Raw genomic sequence first — 13,354 nt, 5'->3', positions numbered from 1 at the left:
TCCGGCATCCCCTGCCCCCTCCTCCCCAGTGAACACACTCAGGTGGGACCCATCACTGGCCGCTAGGGAGAGGGTTGCACATGCATGTGGTACAATTCCTCTGTGACGACAAATGACCACAGGTCCTTTGGGAGGCCAGCCAGGCCTCATTGGGGCCATCTACTCATCACTATCCAACCACTAAAAACTCCATTTACCCTTATGGTAAACCATGACACTCCTTTGGTTATCCTTTCGAATGCCAAGGCGATTTCACCTAACTTATTTGCTATCATGAAAGCCCTTGAAGAAACGGGGCACGTGCTCTGAATCCTACCTGATGTGTCACCTACCTCGAAGGGGTTGGGAGGGTTCCTTAGTACTGTAGCCATTTCTACTAGAGGTGCTGTCTCCAGGATCTGCAATTCTGATAAAAATTTCGGGTGAATTGGAATAGTTACGGCTGTTTTTCTTTGATGGAGAATCAAACACGTGACTTGAGTGAATACTTGCCTTTTATGACCCATCCCTGTCCATAAAGTATCTGGTTTATGTGCCAAGAAAAGTATAAACATATGGCACAGTATTGGTTTTTCAGTAACTTGGCTTAAGCCAAAGGGGGGGGAAAAATCCCATCCTGACACTATTTATGAAACAATTAATGTTGTCAACGGCCTTCCCACCTGCTGACTTACACACGGCCATCCAGACTATGATGACTCCGAAAAGTGTCAACAATTCCAATATGAACTGTTGAAGCAAATCCATTTGAAAGGACTTATTTCTACAACTTATAAAACGTGATGACAGATTGCTTTCCAGAGTTGCTTTACAGAATACAAAAGATGCCTTATTCTCCAGTAAAATTCCCTCACCATAAAGCTCATATCAAGAGAAAGAGCAACCATGAGGTACCAAGCATTTCCACAAATAATATCTCACTGAATCCTAACAACAACCAGATGGGGCGGATATTATTATTGTTATTGGCCAGACTGTAGCTGAAGAAGGTAATTCTCACTGAGGTTAAATAACTTGTTCAAGGTCACGCTGAGAGGCTGCACATGGATTTTTGGCTGAGTCAGCCCAGGCTGCTGAAAGAGAATACCATTAACTGGGTAGGTCAGATAATAGAAACTTATTTCTTAGAGTTCCGGAGACTGGAAATTCCAGATCAAGGTGCCAGTGTGGTTGGGTTCTGGTGAGAGTCCTCTTCCTGGCTCAGCTGTGTTGTCACGTGGCAGAGATCCAGCTCTGGTCTCTTCCTCTCTATACAAGGTGCTAATCCCATCATGGGGGCTTCACCTTCATGACCTCACCAAACCTAATCCCCTCCCAAAGGCCCCATGTTCTAATACCATCATACTGGGGGGTTATAGCTCTGACATGGATTGGGGGGGGGGACACAAACATTCAGTCTATAGCAAATTCAAAATGACCTTCGGGATCTAAAGGACTGTGTGTCCCATAGTGGGTCACTTACAGGGGACTACATTGAACATCACCCCAATAAATTAGATTTTCTTTTTTTTAAATGTTTATTTATTTTTGAGAGAGAGGGAGAGAGAGAGAGACTGAGGTGAGCAGGTGCAAGGGCAGAGAAAGAGGAAGGCACAGAATCCGAAGCAGGCTCCGGGCTCTGAGCTGTCAGCCCAGAGCTCGACACAGGGATCAAACCCATGAACTGTGAGATCATGACCTGAGCTGAAGTTAGACACTTAACTGAGCCACCCAGACTCCATTTTTCAAAAGGCAAAATACCATGGAATGCTTTTGAAATCTGTTTGGCAGTTTCACATAAACATAATATATTAAACAGATTTTAAACATAGCCCTATCGTGTGACCAAGCAATTCCATTCCGATGCATTTACATAACAAAAATGAACACATATGCCCACAAAGACTTGCACAAAAATGTGCATAGCATCCCTAACTGGGAACCACACAAATATGCTTCAACAGGTGAACAGGTAATCAGAGAGTGGTGCATCTATACACCAGTATACTAGTTAGCAACAAAAAGGGACGGATACTGATGCCAGCAACAATTGGGATCAAGCCCCAAAACATTCAGCTGAGCTAAAGAAGCCAGACACAAGAGAGGAAATATTACAGGAGTCCATTTACGTATATGAAATCCTAGTATGGACAAAACTAATCTATACTGACAGAAAGCAGGTCAGTGGTTGCCTGAGGCTCCGGGAGGGAGGGTGATTGCAAAGAAGTGGCTAGGAACTTTCTGGGGAAATGGAAATGCTCTCTCTCTTGATGTGGTGTATGCATACACATGGGTGTATGCATTTGACAAAGTTAATTGAACCATGCACTTTCAATTGCTACATTTTTATGGCATGCAAATTATACTTCAATAATGCCTTTTTTTTTTAAGTTTATGTATTTATTTTGAGAGAGAGCAAGCATGAGTGGGGAAGAGGCAGAGTGAGGGAGACAGAGAATCCCAAAGGTGGAACCTGACGTAGGGCTTGATCTCACAAAACTCGAGATCATGATCTGAGCCAAAATCAAGAGTTGGACGTCTAACTAACTGAGCCACCCAGGCACCCCTCAATAATGTTTTTATTTATTTACTTACTTATTTATTTATATTTATTTATTTTGGGGGAGAGAGAGAGAGACAGAGTGTGAGCAGGGGACAGGCAGAGAGAGAGGGAGACACAGAATCCAAAGCAGGCTCCAGGCTGTCAGCATAAAGCCCGACGCGGGTCTCCAACTCAAGAACCATAAGATCATGACCTGAACTCAAGTCGGACGCTTAACCGACTGAGCCACCCAGGTGCCCCTCACAATGTTTTTAACAAGGCGAGATGGTATGGCATATTGAAGAGATCACGCTCTCGAGGTGAGTGGACTTGACCCCACAATTCTCTGGACTCACCACATGACATAGGAACATGTTGTTTAACCCCTCAGAGCCCGGCTTCTGCATCCCTTAACACAGGTGCTAAGGCTGTGCTGGCGAGGGTTAGTTTAGGCTGCACCAAACAGAAACCTTAAGCAGATTCCCCAGAGAGGTTTACACACTTCTGTCTAGACCTGGCTGGCTAAAATCTCCTAGCATGGTCCTCCTCGCTGCAAGGAAGCCGTTCACTCCAGGCAGCCAAGTGCCCTCCTAAAACCCGGGTCTCTTCCCAGGAGGAGGAGAGGGAATGCTGGAGGAGGCACCCAGCAGCCTCTGCCCCAAGTAACTCTTCTTCCCGAATGTCCTGAGGATCCAAAGACACCCACATACCCGCTCTGTGGAGCTCAGAGCACACGACTACTGATATTAGTTATTATTTAGATATTATTGATTATTCCTTTTCTGAATGGAATGTGTTCTGCGCAAAAGCTGCCATTTTAGAATTTCATTAGATAGCACCCTCGCCGACTGCCTTTGCACAAGAACTTCAGGAGTCAGAGTTCCTGACAGGGTCATCCACTTGTCCAAGTCTAGGCCTCACGTGCCATAATTATTAAAATAATAATAAATAGAATAATGATAACAACAGACATTAATGAACTCATATTGTGTTCCAGGTGCTGTGTGCTAAGTGCTTTCTATTCATTTTCTTACTTGATTCTCTGCACACCACCTTGAACTTGGGCAGCAGACACATGCTGTGTTGGGGGCGCCCAGCGTGGGAACCCATACAGGGAGTCCCGTCACTGCATGGATCTTGGAAGTAGAGGAAGAAGCTCCCTTCTGCTATGGAAGCTGCTGAGAAACTTCCCTGTCATGTGACCTGGGCTTAACCAATCAGATGCTCCTGCTGGGACTTCCATCTTGGGAGGGAGAGGGGACAGTTGGTGGTTGTTCCCAGCAGAGGCGGGTGGCGGCGCTGGGGGAGACCCGTGCAGGCAGCCTCGAGAGCAGCAAAGCTCCCACTAGAAAGTGCTTCTGGCCACACTGTGTGCTCGCAGCGGTCTAGACTCCTTTGTTTCCTGCTTTTTTCTGAGCCAGGTCCCGAGCCTTCCCCTCTCTTCTCAAATTGCCCCATCCCTTCCAAAGAATTTCTCTCTGCCAAATCCACTGCTACCTCCCCTGGAGCCTGCCGTGGGCTGTACCTGATGGCGGTGGATGTCACCTCTGTAAGCAAGTACAAGACAGGCCTCTGACTCCATACCTGAGCCCAGACTCTCAAAGTCGGCGTGGAAAAGGCTCCTTCACTTTCTATTCCCAGTCTCTCTCCCTTTCAGGGCTCCAAACCAGTTCACCTGGCTGGGAAGAAGGGGACAGACACCATGTTATTCCTTGCCTCTTTTCTCATTGCTCTTGCCAGTTAAATAAGATGGAAATAAAACCAAATTCTTGCTCTTCCCCCTGCCCAAAATGGAACACAACCACAACCAAAAAGCCCCAACTTCATCCACGTTAACTTACCAAAAAAAAAAGACCATAAGGTCACCAGGTTTAAAAATGAACCAAATCCTGGGCACCCGGGTGGCTCAGACGGTGAAGCATTCAACTCTTGGTTTTGGCTCAGGTCATGATCTCATGGTTCGTGGGTTCAAGCCCCACGCTGGGCTCTGTGCTGACAGGCTCTCTCTCTCTCTCTCTCTCTCTCTCTCTCTCTCCCTTTCTCTCTGCCCCTCCACCCCGTGTCTCTCTCATTCTCAAAATAGCTAAATTTTTTTTAAAACTTTAAAAAAAAGTATACTTTAAAAATGAGCCAAATCCCAAATACAGTTGGGCGTTTACCGGGAACCACTATGCCTACCAAAATAAAAATAAATATTCTGCACACACGTAACCACTGCTAATATTCGGATAGACCCTGCAGGGGAAGACACACCCCCATTTGAGTGAGCTGGCTGGTTTTGTCCGGGCACGGCCAGCTTAATTTATTCTTTACCATCAGCTCTGCCGCTAGGTGCATTCCCTATGTGCTATTATTTGTTCAGATAAACTTATTTGAATTTCTTTGACAATCGTTTTGTCCTTAGATTTCAAAACAAATAGGAATCCACACCAACTCTATATTTTTTTTTTCTGGAAAACTCACACTGATGCAAATTCCCAATAGAGACACAGAAGTATTTCTCTTCATCCTTGCCAGCATTATCTTTCCCCTTAGGTTTGCTAATTTAACAGGTATTTAAAAGGCATTTCACTGATGTTTTCATTTGCGTTTATTTGACTGATAGAGAATATTATCTTTTTGCTGTGTCTGTGACTTACCGATTACATTGTTGGCCTCTATTTCTGTATCAGTTAAATATTTTTGTGACGATGCATAAATGCTTTTTAAACATTAAGGATATTAACTCTTTATCCTATTAAGGCCAGGAATTTTTCAGGGCTCCTGGGTGGTTCAGTCGGTTAAGTGTCTGACTTCGGCTCAGGTCATGATCTCACTGTTTGTGGGTTTGAGCCCCGCATTGGGCTCTGTGCTGGCAGCTCAGAGCCTGGAGCCTGCTTCAAATTCTGTGTCTCCCTCTCTCTCTGGCCCTCCCCTGCTCACGCTCTGTCTCTCTCTGTCTCAAAAATAAATAAACACTATTAAAAATTTTTATTAAAAAAAAAAAGGCCAGAAAGTTTTCTGATCCTTTTTCTATAGTCATAAGCATGTTGTGGTTGTATATTGACATCATATCTTTTCAGAAGGACTCAACTTCCAATTTGATAATCAAAATAAATGCAAAATTTCTGGGTTTGATATACAGACACTCGGTTTACAGAATCTCTTTCTTTCCTGAAGTAGGTACAGCCTTAATGGACCATGGTTTCTTCTTCATAAACTTAACTTCTGAACTAAAGGCGTTATTTATGAAAGGCACATAACTCAGATATATGTCCACACTGGTTCTCCTTTTTTTCAGAACTTTGTGCTTCTTTGTGGTTCCCATTTCCTCCCTCTCCCCTCCAATGGTCTTTGATCTCACCTAAACTCCTTGCTCCCTCACCTTTGTCTCTGCATTCACAGAATGTTCTCCTCAGGTGTCTGTTAAAAATCTGCTGGCACCAAGGACAGAGGTGACCCTTGGAGGCAGACTGACCTGGGTTCAAATCCTGAATTTGCTGCATATTTGCTGTCTGACCTCAGTCAAGGTGTCTGAGCCTCAGCTTCCTTGTCTGTAAAGAAAATTACTCCGAGCTTTAGGATCAAGGTCAAGTTCAGCACAGGGCCTGGCACACAGGAACTCAGTAGGCAGCTCTCATTATGATTGTGGCTTCCCAAGTTCATGTCCATCTCATTTTCTTTTCTTTATTTAAAAAATTTTTTTTGTTAATTTATTTTTGAAAGAGAGAGAGAGCGCGCATGCGCGAGGGAGTGAAGGGCAGAGAGAGAGGGAGACACAGAATCCGAAGCAGGCTCCAAGCTCTGAGCTGTCAGCACAGAGCCTGATGTGGGGCTCAAACTCGTGAACAGCGAGATCATGACCTGAGCCAAGGGTGGACGCTCAATGGACTGAACCACCCAGGCACCCAACCATCTCATTTTCAAGATCACCTATCCCATTGCTCTGCCCCAGACCTGTTACTCATTAGCTGGGTAACTCAGCAGGGCACCTGCTGGCACAATTCTTATACTATGCTATTAAAAGTGAAATTTTCTTGTATTATTTAATAATGATATTTTTTTTGCTATTTTTAAATAATGGAAAATGTGTGAACTGTGCCTTTCCTTATTGCCAGGTGCTCCATTACTGTAAATTGTAAAATAACATTTTAGTGAGTAATATTCCTTCTTCAGATCATACATCAAATATATGTCATCTTCATTGTTTAATTGATGCTTTATTCCCCCCATTAAGATACAAGCAGAAATAAATTTCACTTCCCCTCCTGTAGATGCAAGTTCATTTCGATCACACGTGTCAGTGGGAGCAATAAAACATCAATTAAGCAATGAAATCGTGACAAATACATGGCATTTGATGTATAATTGCGCCCTCCAAGCTCGTTTTCCCCAAGGCCAAGGCTTCCTGGACCATTTATGCTCCGTGTTTCACCCTCTGAAATCAAGCCTGAGCTTCCTACCCCTCTTCCCCCCAGGATGGGGATCTTGAATACATTCCACCCCAAGGGAGCTGAGCTAGTGGGGATCTTATAGTCACAAAGTCATGGGCTTGTTATTCAGATCAGGAAACTGAGTCTCAGGGAGATGAAAGCCTTGCAAGTCCTGTGTGGGGGTCCCCTCTACCCCCACCTCCCTGGATCAGAGCTGGGGTTGGAATTCAAGCCAGCTCGCTTTCTGCTGCACTGATTCATGACTGCGGGCAGGGTCAGCCCCCTTGGCAGCGGGAGGGAAACGGGATTAGAGAAAGCCCAGAAGCGTGGGCTTGTATCTCAGAGAAGGGAGGCTCCCTGGTAGATAGATGTAGGGGTGATGGGCACTCAGCTGAGTAGGCCCTGTCTCCACCCCAAGCCCCCCTGAGGCCAGCTGACATTCTGCAGCTGCGTGCACGGGTCCCCTAGGTGCTGGGATCCATGCAGGCCCTGAACACCAAAGGTCCCGGTGGGGGGCGGGAGGGGGGGCTGGCTCTCAGGCATCTCCAGGACTGCCGTAAGGCTGTGTGCGGTGGAGAACATGGGGATAGGGGGGATCCTCTCTTGTTTGGGGGAGTAGAGGAGGGGAGGGACACATAATACAAAGTGAGTGCTCAGTAAAGACCGTTCAATGTATTAAAAATATTTGACACGGGATTGCTCCACCCCGAGGAGCCCAGAGCCCACCTAAGGCCTTGGCAGGAAGCAGCATCAAAGTGAATTTGTTCCCTGGCCCGTGGGCTGGGCGTGCAGAGCAGGTCAGCTCTGATGACCCCAAGAACGTTCAGTGTTTGGGCGCAGGGGGCTCTGCCACCTCCTGGACCCGCCCCCTCCCCACGGTGGCCCCTGTGTTCACGAAAGGCGTCCACAATTGGACGGATGGTGGGGACCGGCAGAGGGAACGGAGGGGTGTGAAAAGGGCCGCGCCTGAAGTGCCGTTGAAGGAGATGTTTAACTTCCACTCCCTGTTTCTGAAGAGTAATTTTCTGCAGAGACATGAAGAATAATAGGAGGAACTTGGCTCATTTTGGCAAATAGCTCCAATTTTCCCACATCCTCGGCCCCCTGTATCACCTGCCCCCATCTGTCTATTTGGGCCGCTTAATGCTCTGGATTGGGACCTGATAGAGGCTGTTTGTTTGGCCCTGGCCCGAAGGCTAGACTTGTTTTCAGGACAGAAGTGGGGAGCAAAAAACAATCCGGACATCTAAATCACGGCCAGGACTCATTACATAAATGATATATTTACACAATTGATCCCTTTTCTACTGGGTAATTAATTCGGCATCGGAACTCTTAACGATTTAATTGTCATATGCTTACACGGAAACGGCTGCCACAAATTTGCCGAGGCAAGGCCCGGCACTGAGGAGGTGGCCTTCTTTGGTCATCAGAGTGAGGGGGGTGGTTCCCCACTGTTTCACTACTGCTGCGAAGATGGGGGCGAGCCAGCGGAGACCCCCAAAGGGCAAACACGGGGGGATCGCGTCTGTCTCGGAGTGAGTCCTGCTGGACTGGGGTGTCTACGGGAAGGAGGGGCCCGGCGCAGAGGAAACTTAAATCCAGAAGCCACAGACGGGTCCTGCTTCCACGACAGTACAGGCCGGCGCTGGTGCGCAGCGGATCCCCAGGCGGCCTTAGCTGCTTCCGCTTTCCTCTGCAGCACCCGCGGCCGTTCTGGAGGCCCGCCCTGGGGCTCCCGGAGCCGCTCTGCCCAAGGATAAGGCTGCTGCAAGTGAAGGCCGGCGACTTGTGTCCCCCCCAGCGTGGCCTTACCGAGGCTGCCTCCGGGGAGGCAGGAACGTGACAGACGCAGCATCTCTGACTCTGACACGGGCACTGGGGGGCGTACCTGACCCCCCCGGGCTCCCCCACGGGGTCACAACGAGCCACCCAGGGCAGAACCTGGCCTGAAGCTGCACCTGACTCGGCTGCCTTGTCTTCCCTGCCCTGCCCTCCCCACCCCTACCCAGTCCCCCTTGGGAACGGCCAGAATCAAGCAAAGCCTTACCTCAGGGTCCGCTCTGGGGGACCTCGATCTGGGGCGGTGGCTGTCCAGCTGGGTGACCTCGGCAGGCTTCTTGCCTCTCTGTGCCTCAGAGCCGTCGCCTGTGAAGGAGGCAACACAGTGCCCCGGAGCCTGCCTGCTGGCGCCAGCTGGAGTTTTCGGGGTGCGCCAGGAACCTTCCTCGAGGCACTTTCCACACGTCTCACCCGGCCGGACGCTCACCGGCCGTTCTCTCCACAGGCCCCAGGAAGAGAGGGGAGCCTGTCCAGGTCAGGGCACGGCCGCGTCACTACTGCCTCTGCGCACACCTCACGGTCTTACAGGGAGGGGCGGAAGCGTGCTTTCCCCCTCTCGCCCCCCCCACCCCCCCACTGCCAAATCCGGAAGCTTCTCCTGCCTCAGGAGGCTCCTGCATAGCTCAAAGACCCCCCCAATACACACACACACACACACACACCGCACACACACATAACACATACAACACATGCACAACACACAACACAACATGCGCGCACATAACACGCATGCACAATGCACACACAATATGCACATGCATAACACAACACACACCACGCACATACATAACACAAATATAACACACACAGTGAACACACAACACGCACGCACACATGCATGCACGCACAACACACACACCAGACACGTGCACGTGCACACACACCACACACCACACACATACATAACACACAACGCACATGCACAATGCACACACGCACACACACGACACATACCATGCACACCCACAACTCACACACACCACACACACCACATACACCACACACACACACACACACACACACACACACCACTTCCTGGAGCAGGCATGTGGTCTTGTACCCTTTGTGAAAGGTAAAGCACATGTGCAACTGGGGCGCCTGCTGGGCTCAGTCAGTAGAAGACGTGACCCTTGATCTTGGGGTCGTGAGTTTGAGCCCCACGTTGGGTGTGGAGCCTACTTAAAAAAATAAAAAATAAAAAATTTAAAAACACACACCGGTGCATCATAAGGGAGTAGCAGCTATGTCCTAATGTCACAACCAAGATTTGCTGGCAGAAAACACTCATGAGATGTCTGCAGCACCTGAGACCTCTCGGCTGGGCCAGCCAAGGAGCCTTTGCTGGTTGCATCTGCTGAGACTGTCCCCGACCGTCCAAACCCAGGCTGACTGCTCAGCTCTGACATCCTAAGCTTACAGCTCCATACTTAGTCTCTACCTGCCAGGGTCACAGTGCAGCATAAATTTAAGAGTGTGGGCTCCAAGTCAGATAAGGTACATGAAGCACTTAGCATCACAACTGACTCCTCATCTATAAACACATGCTACAAATATCTGAGGGAGTTTTTTTTTAAGTCATGCACACTTTAGTAAGAATCAGCCAAACTCTTTTTCAAATTGACAGATGAGAATAAATTCTCAAGCTAGCCTAAGCAGAAAAGGGAAATTTAGTGTAAGGATCCACGGAGCCCAAAGATGGAAGTGCAGCCAGGTCTCAGGAAGTGAGTACAACCAGAGACAAGGAAGTCATCAGGGATAAGGCCGGCTTATCTCTGCCGGGCAACTTCTTGCTTCTCTTTCTCCATCCCTACTTCACTTCATCATGCATGTGGCTAGAAAAACGTGTCCAAACACTTCCAATCAGTGGGCATGGCCATGTGTCACCAACATGGCTACTGGGAATGCAGGGCAGGGAGGGATAGGAAGGGGCGCTCTCCAGGCAAGGAGGTATCTCAATAACCTGACATCCATTTCATGCCGGGAGTGAGGGTATAAGGCCGCGGGCACAGGGGAAGGCAGCAGGGCTCTGGGGGGAAAAAAATGCTGTGCTTGGAATTCGTGTGTCATTCCCACCCCTCCCAGCTTTGGGTTCTTGGTCAGGTTGATCAGCTCCTGTTTCCTCAGGTGTAATCTTGCAGATGGAAGAGGATTGAACGTGATAACATTCATTCAGCGTGTGCCTACCCAGCGCCTGCCCCGGAATGGATACCCAGGACATTTTGATGAGAGGGTGACGGAGAAAAATGTCACTCTTGCTAAAGGGTTGAACCCTGATCGCTGGGCTTAATCTCTAGGTTTGACAATCTGGAAATCAAATCTGCAGTTAAAGTCAAATTACGTGGGAGGCTATACACTAGAATTATCAAACAAGAGAATTGTTCTGTACTGGTATTTTTACTGTCGGCCATTAAGAAGAACCGTATCGTTACCCTGCTTATTTTTGTCAAAGTTTCAAATCTTGTTTATTTCGTTGACTAGTTTGTCTCACCCACCAGCACGTGAACCCTGGGTGATCAGATCCCTTTGTCCTATTCATCTCTGATGCCACAGAGCACAGGCTGGCACCTGGCACTGAGAAAGTACTGAAGAAATAGTAGTCTTTTTAAAAATTCTTTTATTTATTTTAATGGATTTTTTCTGTTTTTTGTTTTTTTGAGAGAGTGAGCGAGCAAGCTGGGGAGGGGCAGAGAGAGAGGGAGACACAGAATTTGAAGCAGGTTCCAGGCTCTGAGCTGTCAGCACAGAGCCTGACAAGGGGCTTGAACTCACGGACCATGACATCATGACCTGAGCCGAAGTCAGATGCTTAACCACTGAGCCACCCAGGCACCCCTCAAGAAATAGTAATCTTCCTGGAGTGTGTGCCCCCGACCCTGTGTAACTCCTGGTGGCTTCGGAATATCAGGTATTGATGTCGTAGTGACCCGGTCGGCAAAATAGAAACCAGGTGCAACCGAACACAGGAATATCCCAAATTACTACAGTTTTAGGACATTTACACATTTACATAATATAAAGACATATTATATTTATATAACACAGAACACAGCTGTAGTCAAGTTTTGAAGTTATAATTTATATGCACGTATATAGGAACGTACTATCAGGGCACTTCTGCTCAGCATTGTGTTTGAGACTCCAGAACTATTTTGTTCGTCTGGAATAAGTCAGGCCCAGAGAATTGTGGGTAGACCACTGATCACTCGATCTTGTTTTCTATCATTCTGATTGTGCTTCTCTACTCAACATATCTAAACCTAGATTCATTATCATCATTCTGTATCAATCACTATTTGCTTTTTAAAATTTTTTTAATGTTTATTTTTGAGAGAGAGAGAGACAGACAGTGTGAGTGGGGTAGGGGCAGAGAGAGAGGAAGACACAGAATCCGAAGCAGGCTCCAGTCTCCCAGTGGTCAGCACAGAGCCCGACGCGGGGCTCAAACTCACGAACCGCAAGATCATGATCTGAGCTGAAGTTGGACGCTTAAACTACTGAGCCGGGCGCCCCAATCAATCACTATTTATTATGTAGTTGGCTGATGGAGCTTTGGTTTGGCTGAGAAACTACTTCAAGCTTAGTGTCCAATCGGACTTGGCCCCTCACCAGAGGTTTGGCTCTGGTCTGTTTAGTCTGGGGCCCCCGCTAAAAGAATGGCAGCGGCCCCTGGGGAAATTCTCTTCACCTCTATGGCATAAGATGGGAAGACTCACCGTACAAGTACAAGTACATTTCAAGCCCCTGCTTGCAACATGCCTGAAGCAAGCCAGAATGCCAAGCCTGAACTCAAGGGACCGGCAAGTACTCACATCAGCATGAGGCCAGAATAAATCCGGGGCCCCAGCTTGATCTCAGTGGAGGTGGAAGTGCCATGCTCCCATAGACAGGCCATTTTGAACAGCAATCTCATCTGCCCCCACCTCGAACCAGGTTTTCTTCTATGTTCCCTAGATGATGGCATTTCCTTGATTCTGAAGTAGATATGCTTTTGTATTTAATATTTCTGAAATTGAAATAATGAGCGACAATTACTGTGTATATTTGTTGTAATGATATCATGCTTTTTCTTTTACCTAAAAACCTTGTTACTAAATTGCTGACATACTTTAAGATTGATAGTGTCTAAGAATCCTGGAAATTCAGTAATTTGTGACTGTCCTGCTGGACACTGCAATCTTAAGTGCGTTCAGCTCTTTCTTCTCCCTGACTTTGACTTGTAATTAGTTACCAGGTTCTAGGTCTCTGCCTTCTTGATGAATCTCAAATCGAGCCCTTCCTTCCATCCCCATGGCCATCGCCCTGTTTGGACCCTCAGAATCTCTCTCCTGAACTGTAGGCACAACACTTGCCTGGTCTCCCAGCCACCAAACTCTGTTCCCACCCAGCCTCACTCTGATGAAAGGTTAATCTTCATGAGATACAGCTCTAACCCTGCCATGCTCTTGCTCCAACACCTTCTCTGGCTCCCCACTGCCACAAGAGTATCTCAGCTCCCTAGCTGAGTGGAAGGATTCTCATAACTTGGACCCAGTCTGCCTTTACAGCTAACTCTCACGTCCACAGCTGCCCTGCTCACATG

This window comes from Hyaena hyaena, unplaced genomic scaffold (genome assembly GCF_003009895.1).
Source record: "Hyaena hyaena isolate Hyena2069 unplaced genomic scaffold, ASM300989v1 scaffold_129, whole genome shotgun sequence".
In the NCBI taxonomy this organism is placed as follows: Eukaryota; Metazoa; Chordata; class Mammalia; order Carnivora; family Hyaenidae; genus Hyaena; species Hyaena hyaena.
This window is presented reverse-complemented; position numbering follows the sequence as displayed.